Raw genomic sequence first — 22,860 nt, forward strand, 5'->3', positions numbered from 1 at the left:
ACATCGATGATCAAAGACTCATCGTCGGTGTTCCAAAACTATATTAATAAACGCAATAAAAAATACCAAAAACGATATACTTATATTTGTATATTGTTAATGGTATTATCGTGTGTATAATATTAATTAAAAACAAAAAATAATAATACTTCTATTACTTTAATATAAAATTTAAAAGAGTTTAACTGTACAAATTATGATTTCAAAATGAATTTTACCAATTATTTGAATTTTGTCGAAACTACTTTTAATGGAAGACATTCTGACATTAAATTTTATACTGCAAGTTAAATAAACTCAGGTCGTAATTATTTTTTTCTAAGACCATACAGAAAATTCGATTCCCTACATCCCTTGAAAAACTTTCCTATTTTAGTTGATTGCACCTGAACTCTACTGTCATTTCCTAAGTGCACGTCTATGATTGTGTCGTATAACCATTACTTCTACAATAACGTTACCCAAACAATTTTTTTTTTTTTTTTTATGAAGATTACCGATCTTTGACTTTAGTCGAATTGCTATATCGAACACTTATACTCTTTCGTGTATTGTTTATTGTTATGAAAACAGTAAAGAAAATTCATCGAAAAGTGCCATTCCACACTTTTTCCATTTACTTTCAACAGTTTCCGATATAACCCAACGTTAGATATCCGTTTGGCAATCTCGTAAAAACTTTTTTAGTCAATTTTGTTTATTCGCATGTCACAGTTAAACATAAAAAAAAGCAAAAACTTTTTAAATAAATTAAAAAATATCTCAATTTCATGTATATTATATTTCTTTAAGCTGTTAATAGAATACATGGATATGTCAGGCGTGGTTTGCCCTCACTAATTTATTGGTAAAGGGCTGTTAGGAACAACAATGCTTAACGTGGTATATGAAATATAAATCATATTAACCTTACGTTGCATGTACAAAACAAGCAAGTTTACTTCAATGGAGCTTCCTGTATGACGAGAGAGTTAGCGACAAAAGTCAACACCGTCACTCAACAGCTTCTAGGAACGTTAACAAAGCCTTGGTGATCCAAATTGGACCATAGAAAAGACTACTAAAATATATTGTTGAACTTTGATCAAAACTTTTATACCTTGTACGCAATAACAACAATAGATTTAATGTACCGAAAAACCTCAAAATGTTAATAATATATGCTGAGCACGAAAAAAGTCTGGAATACATAAAAAAGTAAAAAAAACACGTTTTAAATAACTTAGTACCATAAGACTATTACTAGAATACTATATAACTGAACACAATAAAACACTATTAGTTTTGAAATAAAGATGCATTACGTCATAGAAATCTATAAAATTCAAATAGACATTGATTAATTGATAATAGATTTGTTGGGTATGTTGCAATTTTATTTTATTACTGTTTTTATTACTTCGAATCCATACACAAATTATGTTGCACCGGATAAATCTTCATCTGTTCTTACTCTGCTACAAAAAAGTATCACATTTTAAATGAATTTCCTATATCTTAAATTGCTATTATATATTAACTTTTGAATTTACTCATTAAGTACTATGTATGTATCACATTATTTTATATGTTTATTTTGTCTCTATATAAGTTTATGGTATACAGTATATAGTATATTATCATATAAGACATAGAACTTTTTTGTTCAACACTATTTTATATTTATATATGTCCTGAACAATTTCTAAAATTATACAGGTTTCACAAGGGATTTTAGCTTCGATACGAAGCTGAGAAGGTATTGGTTTTACTAAGATGTGTTTATTTTTTTATTTTTTGTATCTGTTATCACTTTTTCTCAGCTCTCACCGAACCGATTTCTTTCAACGATACGTCATAAGATCACAAATCGTATCTAGTCGAAGACATTACCCTCAAAAATTAAAAAAATTTCCCTCATTCTTTGTAAATGGAAAAAATCAAAAAAAATTCTAATTTTCAAAATTCTTTTTATTTAAAACTGCCATAACTTTTTCAAAAATGACCAAATCAATATAATTATTTTTATAGATTCATGATGTTTTTACCTATCATTTGATATATTTTTTTTATAAATTTGACCCTTTACCTGCCCACAGAAGGGGATTCAAAATGACGACTTTTTCACAAAAAATTAACTTTTTAAAGTGTTCCGGAAAGTCTGATACTTTTATATATATATCTTAATTTAAAGCTAATGTAATGTACTTTATTATGGAAAAAAAAAAATTCTGACTTTATTTTGTTTTTCACGTTGAAAATGGCTACCAAATGCTATTTTTGTGTTAAATTTCTCGATTTTATATTTTACATTTTTAACTTTAAAATGCTATAACTTTTTGAAAAATGTATGAATCATTATAATTTTTTTTGAGATAAATACTATTTATATACCTCTTTCATTCGACATACTTTTTTTAAATAATACCATTTTCTTTTATATATTTATTCATAAATTACACTTATAAATCATAAAACTTGTAATCAGAATATAAATAAGCTAATTGGAGATCATGTAGCTTTTGGAATAATCCACCAATTATTTAAATTTAAACAGTATCTACAGATTTTCATGGAAGTGTTTTTTATGATAGTGATTTTAACCACTGTCAGATATCATTATACTTGACCCAACAATGCCACGTCCCCACTGTGTTGGGTTTTCTTTTTTAATTTAAGTTTTATAAAACAATATGATATTTTTAGGACTCTATATTAACTTCTCGTTTCTTTGTAAAATCATCAATATCAACAGTAAACTTTTTTATTATATTTCATATTTTACGCCATAAAATAAAAACGCTGTATAAATATCACTCGAAAACTTTCATTACGAATTTGTATTGTTTATTTCCTGCTTGATAGTATCAAAAATATCCTTCTTTAAAGTTATGCGATAAAAATCACTCGATGAAAACTAATTGTTCGGCCTATTGAATTGTAAGGCAATTACTCAAAATTAAAAAATTATAAAGTATTTTTTTGAAGGGTTTATCTTAATATTTTGTAATGTGTTAACAATAAAGTATTATATGCATATTTCTAAATTATTATTTTTTTTCTTCATTTATATTATGGTTTATTTTAACTAATAATATTAGGTTACCAGTATACCATACTCTATCTATTACATGTCCTTACGTAATTTTATATAATTATATTTTACTATTAAAGCAGTAAAAAATATTTTAAATGGCCGACCCCAAGTAGTTGAAATTAAGACGAGGGAAAAAAGAAGATACGTTAAATGTTGACTATAACGGATAATAACCCGGTCTTTTATTTGGTGTCATAAAGAAAAAAAGAAAACGAAAAATGAGATTGCATAACCTACTGGCAAACAATAAATTGTCGGACCATAGTAGGATTTTTAAAAAAAAAATAGAAAATTAAGCTTGGGAGTCAATTTATTATTTTTAAAAATAACAAGAATTAAGAGAAATATGCTGTTCATTTTTTGTGTCGTAATTAAGCTAACCTACTAAATAAGAAAGAAATGAAAATGTTTTTTATAATTGAACACGACAATATAATATTTCATGTAGATTAATTGTAGACTTAAAAACTAATTAATGATTTAACTGATGTCCGTTAATACGTTTACAGTTTATGTACACCGAAACCTCGTAACAAGTTGTCAAATAATCACGATTAACTTAAGATTACCATTGTTATTGTCCGTACCTTATAAACAGGAGGAAGATGATTTTCGAAGGGAAAAAATTCAAAAATATATGAGTCCATTGAAGATGAAACTTGCAAGAAAAAATATGTGGTTAGGATAAATTAAGGGAACTTTATTAAATAAAAATAATAATTTAAGTTCACGCATCGTCTGTAAATTAACGGAAACAGTGAATAAAAAATAACGTTTTTCAAAAATTATTACATCTACAACAATAGAGAATACGATGAACGTCTTGGGTATCTGCCGAACGTCAAGCACGGAATTTACCGCTAAAAAACGGAGGGGATACGATTTAAGTAAGTGGCCGGTTTTAGACGGTTAGTCTTAGCTTGCTAGACTATGGGACATCACGGAATAATGTGTAATGTGCGTCACCACATTGTCAATTAGTACACAACTCAGTATTTTATAGTTAAATAATAATTTAAACTGTCTTTGAACACTGACACCATATTATAGGACATCCGAAAAGAAATTGGGGCATTAGAAAAAACATAAAATTTTGGTACACTTGTTTATGGAACAGCGCATTTCAATAAAAACTGGTTTAGAACGTTATTTAAAAAATGAATACATTACCAGCCCCGCAGAGCCAAAAACATAAGACTGGTTCGTCCAATACCACAAAAAATTTAATAATTATAATGTAGCAAACAATCGCGAAAAGAAAAAAAATAATTAATAATAAACAAATACTAAATGTTGTAGTGCACACAAAAGTAATTCGGTACGGTGAGACCTTATTGCATACGACTATTAAAATTTGACAAATTCACTGACGTTTGACCTGGCAATATGCTGGCGACGTTCCAGCTAACCTTTAGAGTAGGGGTCAATGAAATTCTAAAAACAATGCCGGAGTATATAAAGAAAAATTTATCAAAAGGTGACAATATAGATAATGAGTAATGCAAATGATGTTGAAGAATGGAAAAGAGCGGAGTGTACACACAAATGACATCTATGAGCCGGTTCGAAGTAGTACACAACTATTTCGCACGCGCACAAACAAATAACAAAAAATTATCATGACTAATACTAATAGATAATCAACGCCATCGCAACACGCAGTTGGTCATTCAAATAAATATTAATATTTGACCATGTCAAATGAATAATACAGGTAATATACTGGTATACTGGAAATGAGTTTAAAGTGGCGAATGATTAATCACAGTATATATACAAAAAGTGATTGTTTTTTACAGCCAAAAAATTATATTATAAATAGCCCCCTATATATCGTATGTTAAATCTATGTAATAAATTGTCTGGTATTGATTTTTTTACTGATAGTACATGGAAATTAAAATTAAGTTTTTGAATATAATATGATTGTTATAATTGTATGTATATTGTAGTTTATCTGTATTCTTTAACCTTTGCAGTGCATTACTTTTTCTAAATAAATAAATAATGGTTGAAATGAAATATGCTACCCAACCTAACTATAATATAGTATTGTTATTCTTCCATAAGGCAGATAGGCTCAATGTGTATTTTATATTTACTTAGCTCGAATATTTGGTGAATCAAAGGTAATATATGTATTAACGTGGGTTCGACCAAGTCATTATTAAATTTACCTTATGTAATGAAAACCGTTCGCACGTGTTAGCTTTTACATAAAGAGAAAAAGACTGAACTTGCGGGTCTAACTACATTGCGTTGTAATAAGCTCTTCTCTTCACTTAACTTTAAACCAGCATATTGTAATGAAACGATAAGTTCATGTGTTATAAACTTTCGAATCTTTAAGCAAACAATAATGAATTATTATTTATTTAATTCCTCCGGATTTTCGAAATAACTTTTACTAAAGTATATAATATTTGGTTATATTTGAATTTGAATTAATTGATGTGAATCAAATCAGCCATGATAATACTGAAGTAATTTAATTATTTATTTATTTATATAATTATTCATACGGACAATTTTCAATCCTAGACCTGACAGAACTGCAAAGACTTCCAACCGTTTAAACCAGAATCCTGGAATAGGCATATGAAGGACCAGCTTTAGGGCCAAAATCCAATAGATAATAAGTTTATCCGCGATAGTTTTGAAGAATATGAAGAAAGTGACTGTTTTAGATGATTTTAATGAGTACAAGATTGAACACAGCTTAAGTACACAATAAATGTACATTTAGTATCTCTTGATTATGTTCAAGCGCCGTCAGTTAAGTTAACGCTATCATACAAGCTTTTAATGCACTTTTCTTCCTGTTATTGGTCAGTTTGAATCTTTGTTAATGCGACTTGAGTATACTTGAGCATTAGTTGATACTTGTTTCGGAGACTTCAACAAGTTAGATAAACTTATCCATAAAGAAATAATTTTATCAGCTGACAAATAAGTAAAAATATATACTAATGATTTGAAATTGCACTAATTTAATTTAAAACTTATTGCCAGGAGTTTCCAAAAGATGAGAAAAAATAAGTATAAAAAAAGTATCCATCAGTCAGAAAAAATGAATGTACTATGTCCTTTTGGAAAAAAAACATGGTCGATTTGAGGAATGTACCTAGCACTAATAATCACCAACAGCAATATAGTAAGGACATTTTAAAAATTGAAGTTGATAAAAATCTACTCTGGATTTCCATGTACGACGAAAAACTAAATTTAACTTTAACGATTATTGAAAGTGACAATTTAAGAAGTACTAAAAATTAAGATATTATAAAATACTTCACTCCCATTAAATAGACGTGAACAATTTCATCACTAGATGATTTACTTTAAATGATTATTGTTATGTTAATATACAGGCTAATTCACTTATCATGAACCACATGATTAATCGAAAAATAGAAATAATATTAATAATTTTTTTAATCTATTCATTTAATTCAATATTTTCTCAATTTATCATTCATGAAGTACTTTTTATGTTCATCCTTTATACCTTATAAGGGTGTCAACCTTAACTTTACTCTTTTTTTATATAGAAAAATATATAATTGTTATGTAGAAACTGTCTAAAAGGTTATTGGAAAGGATTATGTTGAACAATTACACCTATTAAAATATTTTTATTTACACAATGAAATAACTAATATGCAGTTAATCCTATTAATCTTAACAAACCCTAATATATGGTGTCTCGCCAGGATATCTTAGTTAACGTTTGATCCAGAAAATATTTTTCGTCATACTTTTTAAAACATTTTTTTAAAGTTGTGGACTACGTTAAAATCAAGTATTTGAATTAGATAAAAAAAATAAATAAAAATACAATTTTTTTTTATTTTGAAATAGTTATTTTTTAACTCTTTTCTTACAAAAAATTGTGCATTGACCCATCAAAATTTTTTATAAAAAAATAGATTAATAATGGTCCTGTTACTTTTGTACTTGAATCTATAGGTACTTTATAGTTAAAATAAAGTTATGATAAAGAAAATAGATATAATATATGGATTTAAAAAGTAGAAGTGGTACAATATGATTACTAGTAGTTATGAAGTTTGAAAAATCTAGTAATTATAAGACATGATAAATTATTTGACGATACGCTACATACACATATATCTGTCATTAGTAATTTATCATTAAATACAACTAATTGTAATAAGAGTACAAGTATCCGTAAAATAAACAATGGTTTGATGTTTCTTAAGCAAAAAAAAAAACAGAAAAGTGATTATATCTAGAAATATTTTAATTTCAAAAAGAAATATTCTAGAAATATTTCATTGCTATGTGACTAAATTCTATATTATACCTATAGGTATAATTAATACACTATAAAAGTTAATTATTGCTAACCACTAAAATCCTCTAATTTAAGATCTCTCCTCTACTACCATTCATGGTATCCTTGATAGGCTTTTAAAACGGAACTGGTCTCGTGATTTATTAACTGTTTAATAGCAGCAATTTAAATCGTGAAGTGCTTCTAATGAGCAATTTATTCAATCAATTCTACTGTCTTCATATAAATTCCTAGATCATTTGTGCTTAATGTAAAATGTATATGTAATTTACAAGATTGTACAAATTATTTATAAAAAAAAAAGAAGGAGAAATTATAACTTTGCGCAATTCATTTTTCTAAATAAATGTTATGTAATTCAAAAAATTTCTTAGTACAAAGACATGCGGCTTAGTTTGTAAAAATTAACGTGTACAAAAAACTTTTGAAATGTAGAAGAATATATTCTATAAGAATGTGTATCAAAAATATATTTTTACATAGAAAAAAAATATACATTAAATATAATTATGAGTAAGTCAATGAACTATAAAATTTTGCCTGCGAATGATTAAATGATATGTGTATAATTTTATGATAGGGCAGAAGGTAAGAATAATAGGTAAATAAAATTGTACATTATGTAAAATCAGCAAAAATAAGTTAGTTATTATAGTTCTGTTAGTTACATTTATATGACAATTACTAAGTACATTTAAACTGCTATTCGTTTTCTAGGAAATAACACTAGACATTAGTTTTAATAGAAAATTCCTCTGTTTAATAAGAAGCGCGTTTAAAAAGCCCTAGTGGACCAGTTGTCACAAACACTGATGAATACATCATAACACGTGATAGCTGATCTCTTGCCTCTTTGTTTACCTACCCACTTACTCATCCAGCACGACAAATCAAAGGCCTACGCGTCAATTACCCGTCGTGTGCAGTTCACCGTTGTAATTGAATATTTTTATGAGTCACTTTATACAGCTAACGCCTTCGCTTGGCTAGTCAATTATTCGACCATTGTGTGCCTTAATTTATTATTTGTTTTTTTGCACCCTATACTCAAGTTCTTAAAGCTCCATGCCTTTGCACGCCTACAGTCAATGGACCCTGACCATCACTGAAGATCTTTATTGCCGCAGTCACTTTTCCGCCCACTGGTTTCGTCCGCCATTATGTGCCCTGCACATTCACGTTAACCTGTGATACGTGCGAATTCTATGCCTTCCTTGCTGTTCTTATTTACTTCCGATGCCTATCTGCGTTTGTTTTCAACTTTACCATATACCGTGACATCCAACGTCAGTTGTCAACTAGTTTTATCGCCATTACCACAACATCATTTATATTCCGCTTACTACTATTTATTCAGTTAAGTTTTGTATTTTTTATTATATTGTTTTAATTAAGTTTTTTCATTTGTTTATTGCCACTTCGCCGGCCATTAGTATTTAAGAGCCTTCCGCAAACTTAAGATTAAAAAAAATATATCATGCGCAACCATGAATCATTTGCACTATCAATTACTGCGCTAGAGAACGTCCTCACCTGTAAGTTATCATTTTATTGGCAACATATTTCTTTAATTTTTCTCTCTAATTTATTTATAATAATTAAATATCTATATTTTTATTGAAAAATTTTATAAGATAAAAGGATCTTATAATTTTGAGTTTTAATTAATAAGTGATAAAATCGATAAACTTAATTTAACTGTGATACAGCACAAACACTAACCAAAAAGTTTGTAATTTACGATTTCCTTTAAAATATTAATTTATAAAAATATATTTATTGAAAAAATTTTAATTAAGAATTTTTGTTTGTATACAATTTATTTAAGTTAAGTCAGTAATAAATTATTGTAATATAAAATTTATGCCAACATTTTTTTTTAAACTGATTTACTTACCAACAAAAAGAATCCTAATGTAATTAACTAACGTTTTGGTTCATAAATTAAATATTTTATCATCATTAATTTCTAGTGTTTAAAAATTAATGGAACTTAGGTTTTACTTTTGTTTGTAAAAACATGATTGTTAAAATACGTAAAATATTTGTGTTTATTATATTGGTCAATTTATATTATACATTATGGAATTATCCATAAAAAAAAAATTCTTACCAAATAATAACACACAATAAAGTTGGAAAAATTGGACACTTAAGAACAACTTCAAAACAAGTACGCCTAGTATGATTAATTCTTTATTATTCTAATGCCAATTTAATAAAGTACATTCTCTTTTTGTTAAAAAAATGTATGCATTTACAACAAAACTGTTGAATATGGAAAGGATAATAAAATATACTTTAGAAAAGATAAGTTGTGCCAGAGCAACAATTACTCTGATATTAATAAAGAAAAAAACTTTGATTTTATTGATAATCCTTCATAGAGTCTCGTATAAAGAAAAATCGAAGTATAACTATGCATTCATGTTGTATCAATTTATCGATAGAAAAATAAAAAAAAAACCACCTTCACTAAAATAAACAATATCGATATTAAATATTTCCGAATCTTTTTTTATCAAAATAAGTTACTATGTAAATGAAGATATTGCGAGATACTATGATCTAGAAACCGAAAATTTGGATGAATGGTGGAATAAATGGCATATAGAATATTCAGCTAGATTTTTATCTAGAGAGTTCTACAAATATATAAGTACAAACGGTAGCACAGTGGGGTTGCAGCACTGTGTAGATGTGTCATAGTTGGGACAAGTATAGATGATATCTGATAGTGATATAAAACATTATCATACGAAACGCTTCGATGCAAAACTGTAGATAGTGCTTAATTTAAAAAATTTTAGTATTATTCAAAAGCCAAAAATAACTCTTAATTCCTTTGTTCAGTCGTGTTGAAGCAGATTGGTGTAGTGAGCGCCGATTTTCTTCTCCTCATCAAGACCGCGACCTGCCACAACTGGTTTTTTGCTGTTGGGGTAGTGTGTGGCGGTGGTTGCAAAAGTGTCATTCTCTGGTGTTTTGTTTTTGTTCGTCTTGACAGCTTGCTTTTTGATGTCTTTTTTTATGTATTCAATTCACCTTGTTTGATTGCGTCGGCCTCAACTACATTAATTGACACATTAACACTCTTCAGTTTGGTACGAAAAACCAGGTCAAACTATACATATTCTGTTTGTCTAAATATTAATAGCTAATAATTAATAACGTTGTATCTTAGTATATTAGTTTAAATTTAAGTACTAACAATAGATTTAAGATAAATTCCTTGTAGTTATCATGTTGGATGACATATAATCGGGAAATAAATTACAGTCCACTAAACGTAATTTTTTATTTAATTTAAAGGAACCTCTAGAGACGAGAATTAATAACTCGGCGATTGGGCGTCCGAGTATCTCGCATCGCACATCCTTATTTATATCCTGATTAGTAGTTCTAAGATTTAAAAGTATAATTTATAAATAAATATTTATTATAGCAATAAAATAAAGTATGAAATTGTCATTTAATAATTTAGTATTGTAATTTTTACGGAGAAATTATAAAAAATTATAAATAAATATTACTTTTGTGACAAAAATGTATAAAAGTTGAATTTTTAATCCCCTCTGTGAGCATGTTAACTGTTAGATATTGAAAAAAATGATATCAAATAAAAAGGAAATATTTAAGGTTTCAATATAAAAAAAAATTTATGTCGATTTCTTCATTTTTCAAAAAGTTATAGCAGTTTTAAGAAAAAAATGCCAAAATTTACCGATTTTAAAAATCGTAATTTTTTGGGGATTTGCACCATTTACAGGAAACGAGAAAATTTTTTTCAATTTTTAAGGGTAATATTTTCAACTAGATACGATTTTTGATCTTTTGACGCATTGTTTAAAGAATTTGGTCCAGTTAGAGCTGAATAAAATTGGCAACAGACACAAAAAAAAAGAAAACACACACAGTAAAATTAATACCTTTTTAACTTAGCATCGAAGTTAAAAAAAATACCCTTCATACTAGGGAGTCAATACTTTAAACATGCGTATAGAAACTAGTTATTTTTCAACTTAATTTTCGAAAATGTTCCTGAAGTACTGACACTTTTATATATATCGTAAACTAAATTTTATGAAATATACTTTACTATTAATAAAAAAAAATTCAAAATATAGATTATCTTCATGTGATTTGATTTGATAGGTGGGGATTGGAATTTAGTCTTTTTTTACAGTTGGATATTTGTTAAGGATTTTATACCTTTTGTTGTTGGTTTATCCGAGAAAAAATACATTATTTTCAAACTATGTACTATGAACGCCCTCCAAAATCAAATTAAAAATTCTTTTTCTGAAACATATAATTAAAAAAATCTTTTAAGCTCTACCGACGAGTCATTGTCATCATGTTATCATTGTGATAATCTAATAAAAATTTATCAGGTTTAACGAATTGTACACAACGACTCGTATATAATTATTACTATAGGTATTAATACTCAAGAAAGATTTCACGTGATGGTGTAACCAATCCTATAATTTGATTAATAACAACTGAATCCAAATACTTAAACGTGAGCGTAATTCTAAATGAATGTTGAATGAGACTTTGATAATGTGAAAAAAACATTGCACAGCTCCAAAAGAAAAAAAATTTACCCATGAACCCATACTCCCCTACTAAATATAAACGACCCCGCTCAAAACGAATCCAAGGTCTAAATAGTTTCATCATGTCAGGTTTTTCTTTGAACCTCAAAAAAAAAAATAACCTAAAAATGACAAATATTAACAACCTTAATTTACAAAAAGAAATTGACTTATTAACCCCATTATTTTATACCACAATTAGCCCAAATTTACAATATTATATCTCCATAATATCAGAAACCTATAACCAAAATGTCAAAAGGAATAACCTTAGTTATAATCCTATAACCTCACATCTCACAACCCCATAACCTAATTTTTAGAAAGAAAAGTAATTTTTATTTGTATTTAAACTGTGGGATACAATTTTGTAGACCAGATGGTTTTCATGAATCTACAAATTTTAACAACGCATATCAGTAACTTGTAATTGTTATCTTAAAGTTATGTATTTATTAAGACAACTTTCTTGTGCTTAATCTAGGATTTCTCCACGCGGTTGACGGTAAGCAATGGAATTGTTCCATGATTAGGCAGAGACCCTATAAACGGTGATCATGCCGTTATGAGAAACACAAAAAAAAAATGTACGATGTAGGGGGTTGGATCTCCAGTATCAGCGGCTAGTACGGTTCAAAAAGCGGGCCCGTAAAAAATAAAATCGAAAATTTTCACACAATAATAGCATTTAGTAGCCATTTTCACCGTGAAGACAAAATAAAGTCCGAAATTTTTTTGGCATAATAAAGTAAATTACATTAGCTTTAATTTAAGATATATATAAAAGTGTCAGACTTTCCGGAACACTTTCAAAATTTAAGTTGAAAAAGTAAATTTTTTGTGAAAAAGTTGTCATTTTAAATCCCCCCCTCTTATCAATATCATGCATAAATATATAAATAATATAAAAAAAAAAAATTATATTGGTTGAGTTATTTTTAAAAAAGTTATGGCAATTTTAAGTAAAAAAAATTTTAAAAATTTCGAAAACTAACGATTTTTATATTTAATTTTTTTAGAGGTTTCCCCCAATTACGGGGAACGAGGGAATTTTTTTTCAATTTTTTAGGGTAATGTCTTCGACTAGATACGATTTGTGATCTTTTGACGTATCATTGAAAGAAATCGCTTCGGTGAGAGCTGAGAAAAAGTGGTAACAGATACAAAAAATAAACACGTCTTAGTAAAACCAATACCTTCTCAGCTTCGCATCGAAGCTAAAAGAAATGACTAGAACGAATTCCTTATAAGCAGGATTTAAAAATGTTCTTAGACCTCCACTACAAACAAACAAACAAAAGTTTTGATTCCTCCACTCCACCTTTCCATTCAGAAACTTAGGTTATGGGATTATAATGTTTAAAACAAACAATCCAGCCCACAAAATCTGCATCCGATAGTTCAAATACAAATAAATGCTTTATCTTTCTAAAAAAAAAGGTTAGGGTGTTATGGAGTATAATATTATAAGGTTACGAGTTTAAAAAATCTATGCAGTTAAGTTTATTTTATTTTGTAAAATAATTTTTTTTATTTTTATTTATGTGGAGCTACTCTTTTTTAAAAGAAATTTTCTAAATCTTTTTAATCTATTATTTTACTTATATGTGCATAGGTGCAATTTCAACAAAATTTTGGGACAAGCTCAATATATGTTATTTACTCCTTCTTATTTTTTTTATAGAAATATATGTAATGAATCATTTATGTAATTTTTCTAAAATTTCGGAGTAGCTAAGGTACCTCCCCAATTTGCGCCTATATATTTATGTGTACAAATAGTTGTGATACAATCTTATATTTGTTATTCTGTCGTTTTATTTTCAATAATTAAAAGTATGAAAATAATATATTATTTTAAACCAGTTAAATATTTTGTTAACCCAGATTAACAAATTATTATCGTTGTTCACGCACATATAGTACACCTTAGATAATAAGTGAAGCGTAAATATATATTTTCTATGAACATGGCAATTATAAAAATGATTATTTTCACATCAAAAACCTTCTTTTTTATAAATTGGTACGAATGGTAGCACATATTATTTTCTAGTAGCCACTAATAACTATGTGATATTAATACACTGATCATAATTATTGTACATAAATCATACGAAATCGTTCTTACTGGAAGAATATATAATTTAAGACTAAAATATAAAATTATGATCTCTAGCTATTCTATCTTGAACATCCGTAAAAACATCAATGGAATTCGATGTGTTTACAGTCAGTTTCTAACATTTTAATTTTCAGATTTCAGAAATTTTTCTTCTTTTAAATCAGCAAAATATCTTATGCAAGTGTTTTCGTTGTCAACAAAATAAAATAATAGGTATATTGTATCAAATAATTGATATATACATAGATGAATTTTAATAAAAGAAATTAAATCAAATAAAGTCGTTATGACGTAATACGAACACTTGTTAGTTGGAGCTTTAACAAGAGTTTTTGAATATTTCTTTGAAAAATCTGTATATTTTTTTGCATTGTTCTTTATTCTAGTATCATTCGTCCCAGAAAAAGTTCTTTTAGTTCAAATTATGTATAAGAGTAATTATATTATATTACAGTCATTTGAAGTTTTCTGAGTGCAACTTAATGACAAATCACGTAAAACGTTATCAAAGACAAGAGTTCTTTTTATAATTAAATAAGCACTTTCTTAAATTCTTTTATGATCATAAATTTTCGCTGAAGAAGTATAGTTGATTTTGCAGATATATAATACACCAAGTTTATTCTTAATAATTAATATCAAAATTTGTTTTAGAATTTCCTTATCAATTATGAAATTATGCCTTATTATTTTGAGTTCACAATTTTATAAAACAGATGTTTTTACAATGCTCGATATATTATAATATAATATATAATATTATATTCTTAAATAACTCTAATTAATCTGTAGGCTTATAGTAATATATAATATTTCCAATATTGAAAAAAATGTTTGATTTCGTTTAGTTACATATATTTCTTAATTTCATCAGTTAATAATGGATTTTTAAAAGCAGCAAGTTTTGTACCAGTATTTCAAAAGTTATTAACAATTTTAAATACTGACTGAAGGTATGGACTGGGGGCTGCTAATTTTGTTACTAGTCATTTTCCAGTTATACTTTTCGTCCTAAAAAAATGGAAAAACTTTTCAAGTGCTGGTCTAAAATTTGTTATAGACCAGTAATTTTTTTAATTACATTATATTCTATTTTATAAGCTAGTTAAATATGTATGGTCCCATTTAAAAAAATTATTGACACCCCTATAAGTTATAAGAGATAATTCTAAAAAGTCATTATTAGCTAATAAATCAAGAAATATATGTAATTAAAAGAAATCAAACTTTTTCAACATTGTATTAATTTGAGAATAATCGATTGGTGCAAGATAAATCGATCACCTGTTTATAGAACGTATTACTAGACTACACCTAACCTATTCAAAGAGTCATGTCTCTTTGGCAAAATTAATTATCTCTTTGGATTTTTATATCTTCTTAAAAGTTATTTTATATTTTATTTGTTCTTAATAAAATAAAACGAGCGAAAGTCGCTTTAAGTTTTCTAAAAATCTAGACAGTAATTTTCTATATTCAATTTAATAAAGCACTTTTCCTTTTTTAAAATGCACGTAGTATTTTTTTTAATTTTATAATTTCTATATCATCTTTTATTTAACTTAATATAATCTTTAGAACTCATTAGATTCTTCACACTTGTCAATCCCATACCAAGTTTTTATTTATTTTAAGTATAACTTAGTATTTTAAATAGTTTATATCATTTTTTTTATCAAATAAGTATTAAAATCATTAAAATATTAAAAACTCTTTTAAAACTTGCAATGATTAAAATATTTTTATTAAATTTTTTAAAATTAAAACACATGTATTTATTTTTAATTTTTTCTTCTGTAATACTACTTATGATTTTAGTTATGATAATTATTTATAAACACGTAAAGTTATTTCTAAAATAAAGCAAACTACTAAAAAAATTGAAAGTGCAATTTATGTTCTCAAAGTTTACTTTAGCTTGACACTTATATTCAGTACTGAACTAGGAGTACTTTATTCCAATTAACGTCTATATGTCTGACCCAAACAAACTTGGTGATTTTTTTATTCTTTTTTATATTTTAAAATATTAAAACTGCTATAGTAGAAATTTTTTCTTTTTGTAAGAAATGTTTTATATCTATTTTATAACTATTATATTAAGTATAAAATATTTTCATTTCGTAATTATCATCGGTGTATCATACATATCATGTATATGGTAAGAGTATTAAAATAAAAAGAGTAATTCATATTGTTTTAAATTTTCCATCTCACAAAATATACCACCTTATTTTTTTTTCCTACAAAATATGTGAATAATTTTTATGAAGCATTTTTTAATATAAATTATCCAAATTTCGAAATCGAAATATTTGTGTATTTATAAGTGTCCATAAATAATTTGTTTTCTTTTATATGTTTAAATATTTTATGTATAAAAAAAATTCTGTGTCTTACATCCTCGTCAATACCGCCGTTCTTTTGCACAATTAAACCTAAATACTTAAAATTTTCTTCTGCAAGTTCTCGCTTATTAAAATCGTTGTCCAACCATCGTAATGATATTTTTATGAGCCACCGAACACTACTAAACTTACATTTAAGTTTTCCTGTAAAAATACTTTTTAAAATATTCACAGCGACATGATTTACTCGTAAAATAAGAAACGACAAATATAATTAAGCATTGTAAATATTTTGTTCTGTAATTGTCATTACGGATATCATCTCTTTCAAGACAATATGTCTATGGATTTTTAAACGTAATTATAGATTATGTATTATCATTTTATTTACAAACGCATATCCTAGATTATAATTTAAAAGCTAACTTTAGTTTCGAAGTCATAAAAATTGACACGCACATCTTTTGAGGTTCTTTTCTTTTCCGTATAATTTCATACTTCTTTTTTATATAGCTAAGATTATATGGTTATTACTAAAAAAAAATGATGAACAATCGTTAACGGTTCATGTCCTAAAATTAGTCTATTATGTAAAAACATTTTCAAATTGTGTCAATTTTTAAATTGTTTATAATGAAGAAATGTACTTGATTGAATTTTTACTCTTTTAATTAATTTTTTTTTCTTAATAATATATAATTTATGAATTTACAATACATTGATTATATAACCGACAGCTGACGGTAACATGAATTGCTTAATTAACATTTATTTGGCATTATAAAGCCGATAACTTTGGGTTTCAACTTTTATTAGCGTATAACGCCTATAGTTGGCTATTATAAACAAAAGTAGACCTATGTTAGTGTCAAATATACTTAAGCTTGTGACTATCACATGCCCTTGTCGCTTTTTTTATTAAGTTAACGTTTTAGACTATTGAGCTAATGTATTTTCAAACGTAATATTACTCGATGTTAAATTAATTCATCTAAATTTACTTTTTATTTCAATTGGTTTATAGTACTTGGAAAATTATGAACTGCTTTACAAGGGATAATGATATTGAGGCTTCTCATTACTTACACATTAAATTATAATAATTTATATGCATGTCAATTGTTAAATTCTATTGACCTGTAACTATATTTCCAGTTACTGTAAAAAACAGTAAAATTCAATTTTTTTATTCTACTCTAATAGTTTCATTTATAATTTGCTTTATCCGTCATACAAACCAATGATGAAGTAAATATTACTTTTATATTAACAGACAATGCAACACAAAAGCGTTGTTTACAATTTTATAGGAGTGTGAATATGGTATATAATTATTTTGATTGTTATTTGTCTTTTTTAATTATTACTTTTTAATTGAGTTTATGAAAACACAACTATATACAATGCTAATCAGCACATATAAACATAAAAGCTTCCGTAGAACTGCAATGTTTGTTAATTAGAAATGAATAGTATATTACCTAGTATTCAATACAATCTTGTTCTTCATACTTGATACATTTCATAGACAAACACCACTCGTAAGTCACGCAAATCAAAATTGTATTAATATACCTCGTGCTTTACAACTACCTCTCTATATTTCTCTTTCGTTTTTACTTCTAAAAGCTTACTACGTGTAAAGCATAAGTTAGTATCTTTGGGTGATAGTCGGGTACTAGTTTGATATTGCATATATTGTTCTCTTCAAAAACCATGTCATATACACATGGTTTATATAGACCAGCGAGTCGCGTGAAACGCATAAATCAGTCACCTCAAGTTTACTTACTAATCTCAACTGAAGTAATACTAAACGTCGCTGTTTAATTATTTTAAATGTTTCGAATGATGGAGTAGGAAATTGCATGCATTAATCATATTGCAAAGCATACACAATATATATCACGTATAGTTATTATCATATAATACTGCACCGATTAATACAAAATGTATAGCTTTGAGAACTTAATATGATGTAACACATATGTTTTTAATTAATTTAAACCAATTATATAATATTAACTCGGTCAAAACCAAAAGAAGATAGTATTTCTTTCATTTTGAATTGTAACAAATTAAAAAGTATGAACTCTTAAAAAGTACGTTAGAGAAAATCATATATAAAAGAGGATAATGTGGTGTCATCCAGTAAATAAATAAATCTATTGAAATCCTAACTATTGATTCAGGTGATTTTTCACTTCACCGGCGTTTCCGTCGACTTTGTATGTTTATTTTATTTCTCTTAGAGGAATAAACCTTTTGTTTTTGTTTAAAAATTGTATTTTTTATGTTTCACCAACCTCAAGTATGTCTTATTATAATACCATAGTTATGTGTATGATCATATGGTTTTATCGCCACCGTCGTTGCCTCGCACAGTAAGTAATAATGACGATCGTGTAGTTGTATACGCTGGCTAACCAGGGCAGCAGCACATGAAATCAATATATGACCGCGCAATCGCATTCCCTTAGCTTGGAGTCTTTGCCGTCGCCATTATAACGTCTCCTCACTTCATGCGCCCTTCCGCTTGATACCTCATCAACACATAAACTTGAAAAAGGATCAAACAATTACCAATCAAAATAAAAAGTACTGTACCCGCTATAGTTATATTCCAGTCAGACGTATTGGCCAATTGTTACAAAGAAAAGAGGTACACCATAATTTACCAATGCATACAACTATCTCAAGATAAATGTTCGAATACCAGAAAACATTGGGGTAGGTTAAGAATTCGAATACTCGATTGCTTACGATCACGTATATGGGTACCAGGAGCACGTGGTTTTATACCCAGAAGTTGGGTAAAACCCAGAATGTTGCCTAACATGTGCTGGTCTACATCGAAGAGAGTGAGATAATTCTGTCAAACTCAATAAGCATAATAATTCTGCTCTAATTTGTCATCTACATCAATATGCTATTATATAAAAATCTTAATAAGTAAATGTTACGTAAGTGGTACTTTATAGAACCGACAAAGTTATAGTTCATTTAGAAAGGTTTGATTCTAAAACATATTAAAAATAGACTATACGACAATGTATGCAATTTTAAAAATATGAGGGAGGTAACACTGTAATAATTTCTTGAAAAATTTTACATAAAATCTTAATTGACTATTGGAATTAGGTTAAAATTAAACATGTTCGGTCAAAACACTTTGATTCGTGATAACAAAACTACAACAATGCTCTAATATATTTATTTTGGATTTTAGTAATGTTTAGCTTAATTTTATCATTTATGTCAATTGGTTCAATGCAATAAACTGGAAAATTCTATTTTTGTACATCATGAAAAAACAAACACACAAACGATATTAAAATGGTTTATTTTATGAATCATCTAAAATAGTTAAATATTAGCTAAAATATAGACAGCCAAAAGCAAGTTTTCAAGGAGATTTACCCAAATCACTTAGTATAAATATATTTTTATTCGGTAGATCAATTAATTTTTTATAATACATTATTTACGAGCAATAACAATTCGTGATTCGCGTAACAATTTAACTTAAAACATTTATTCAGGTCGCGCCAAATAGTAACCTCAAATTCTAATTGTTATTGGCATTCAAAACGAAACTGCGGATAATGAAGGAGGGAATAAAAGTAATTTTCATTAAATAAAACAAATCGACTTACTTTTTTTATTAAAAAAAACTTAATTAAAAATACTAAATCGTGGCGTTTACACAGTTTATTAGTTTGAAGTTAATTAAACTCGGATATTACTAAATTGTTTTGAAGTCGTGATATGACGTATTGACAAATTATGAAAATGTTCGCCTTTTATTTTAAACTTACTAAATCTTAAATTCTATAATTATTGTGTTAATATTAATGTGGTTTAAGGCAAAGTTATGATAACTGTTGTTTTCAATACATTAATGTGTGTACTTTAAAACTTTTATGAAACTTATTTAAAGAAAATTCGTATGCTCTACATTTTTACGCGGTTTTTAATTTATAAATATTTTTATTTGTATAAAAACTGAAACCCCGTAGTTCAACTTTCGTATATGTTCTCGCATAATAAAAATTTGATTTATGTAAATTTTAAGACCTGTGCAATTTTTTTATGATAACTGTATGATATAACTCGTATACATGAGATCATGTGTCTTCGATCAATAACATAAATCTATAAAAACAATTCATTTTTATCTAAACAAAACGAATAATATACTATACACAATATTATTCAAGTATAATCATAAAAGAACGTAAAAATAAAATGGAATACACAAAATAAATTTTATTGACTTTTTCAACGCAAAAAGTAAAGCATATCAGACATCTGTCATTTTGTTTGATGCTTTTAGAAATTAAATTGTGTTTTTTTCTGTTACAAGATAAAAGATTTTAGAAAATGTAATATTTTGACCAACCATATACCAATGCATCAATGCATTGTACGGCTAAATTTCTACGACAAATATAAAACAAATAACACGTGATAATAGAGTCTTGAGCGCTATAAAACATATCAAATTGTCTATCTTTTAACCTGAACTCTGTGCGACAAAACTACACTATAAAAATACGACTACACAAAACCTTAACATAAATCACGTTATTTGCAGCTCAGGTTTTACAATTGAAGATATATTGGTCGATGACACATACAATAACTATAAACCAAAAAAAAAATGTAAAATGTTCAGACATTTGAACATTTACAAATTAATATTTCACTAAACTGGCCAGTTGTTGATTTGAAAAATATTTGTAGTAATTTAATCGTTAACTATATTTTTCACAAAACTGTATAAAAAAAAAACAATTTTTTCGCATCGACAAATTAAAAAAGAAAAATTACAATGCATTTAATAAGGATAATGTTTAATTAAAATAACTTTACTTGATTTCACATTACTGATAAACTAGAATTAATTTACGACTATAATATTTTTAATTAATTTTTTAATGCTTCTTTTTTACATTATTTATAATAAAATTGCAGATTTTGTTACACCAAGGATAAAACATTTACTCTTAACGATGAAAACATTTAATAACAATTTCATTTTAAATTGAATTAATATATTGACCTGATTTGTATGTAAAAAATGTGTTAATCTATTTTAACCCTAATAATTTTTCGTCATTAAACAAATTTTGTTGCTTTAGAATTATTATTTTGCGAAAAAACGTCAGAGCTTATTACGAAGAAATACTTTTAGAATATCAAAGATAAAAAACTTACACGAAATCTAATCAGAACTTAGAACTAGTTAAATATTTTCTCACACGTGTATCTAGTTCGTTTTTCTGCACGACTAAACAAAAATACCGTTTAAAGAAAGAAAAATGTCTTCAAACAATAGGAACGGTTGCAACAGTTAAAGATAATTTATAGCTTCTAAGGTTTAATGATATTATATTTTTCATATTTTTATTGTATCATTTCTCAGTTCACTAAAATTCCATAAATACCTTTCAATCAGAATAATAATTAATTTTGTTCTAGATTTAAAATTTTTAATTATTTTTTAGAAGTTTATTTATGACATGCCATAATTCAAAAGAAAATATATTACAAACTGGCAGTCTGATCATTATCAGTTTGGTCACAAAGAAATAAGTAAAATAATAGTATTAAATCACAATATTATCTTTTTCTGATATCTTTTGTGTATTGCTTTTTAACAATTTAAGCTTTATTGTGATTAAATTTTATAAAATTCACGAACAAAAGTTTAAATTGGATACATAAATTACCAATTTCCAAATGGGGGTGTTCAATATATTATGAAATCGAACACTTCGTTTTACACCGTGTAACTTATTTATTATAAATTCTGCATTTGTTTCGGTCATAAAAATAAATTCTATGGTTGCAATCTGGCCAAGAACGTTTAGTTTTTCAATTTTTTTATGCTCATGATAAATGCTTCGCCGTGCTTTTAATATAAACCTATATTAAATAAAATTATGTTTCGCATAAATTAAACAATTACACCCTTATGAAGTGCTTACAAACTTCCCGTTTTTTTTTTCTTATGAAATTAATAAAAAAAAAAAGAAAAATTAAATATACATTTGCGTTGTACGCAGAATAGCAACTACATAAAAAATTACTAAAATTTTCTATGTATGACATGCATATGAGTAGTTAAAACTAAATCATTTTTCAACGAATAGAAGGATACAATTATATGTTTTTTTAATGGCGCCGAGTGAAATTATATTTTATGTTTTTATTATCTGAAAACTATGATTATTTTCCCACGCCTCTAACAGCGATAAGTTGAAATTCTCCTACCGGTATTTATAAAAACTATTTGCTAATAAAATGTGAACTAATCTTATACAAATTTATATTTAAGGTGCATAGTTGCTAGTAGAAAAAAGAGATTGTAATGTTCAAGGTCTCTG

At 26.7% G+C, this 22,860-nt stretch overlaps 1 protein-coding gene across 6 annotated transcripts in view; it reads left to right on the forward strand.

The window, feature by feature from the left end:
* LOC126901159 (uncharacterized) overlaps positions 1-22,860 on the forward strand; it is an 82,471-nt gene that overhangs the window by 45,194 nt on the left and 14,417 nt on the right. Inside the window, exon 4 of one of the 6 annotated variants that reach the window (XR_007702984.1) lies at positions 5,618-6,064. The exons of 2 other annotated variants lie outside the window; for them this stretch is intronic. The gene's annotated coding sequence lies outside the window, so the exon portion shown is untranslated. Of the gene's footprint in view, positions 1-932; positions 993-5,617; positions 6,065-8,385; positions 8,751-8,786; positions 8,930-22,860 lie in introns of those variants that run through there. 3 more of the 6 variants (XR_007702985.1, XM_050677453.1, XM_050677452.1) reach the window with 3 other exon arrangements.

Source organism: Daktulosphaira vitifoliae, unplaced genomic scaffold (genome assembly GCF_025091365.1).
Source record: "Daktulosphaira vitifoliae isolate Bord-2020 unplaced genomic scaffold, ASM2509136v1 Scaffold_3, whole genome shotgun sequence".
NCBI classification, from domain to species: Eukaryota; Metazoa; Arthropoda; class Insecta; order Hemiptera; family Phylloxeridae; genus Daktulosphaira; species Daktulosphaira vitifoliae.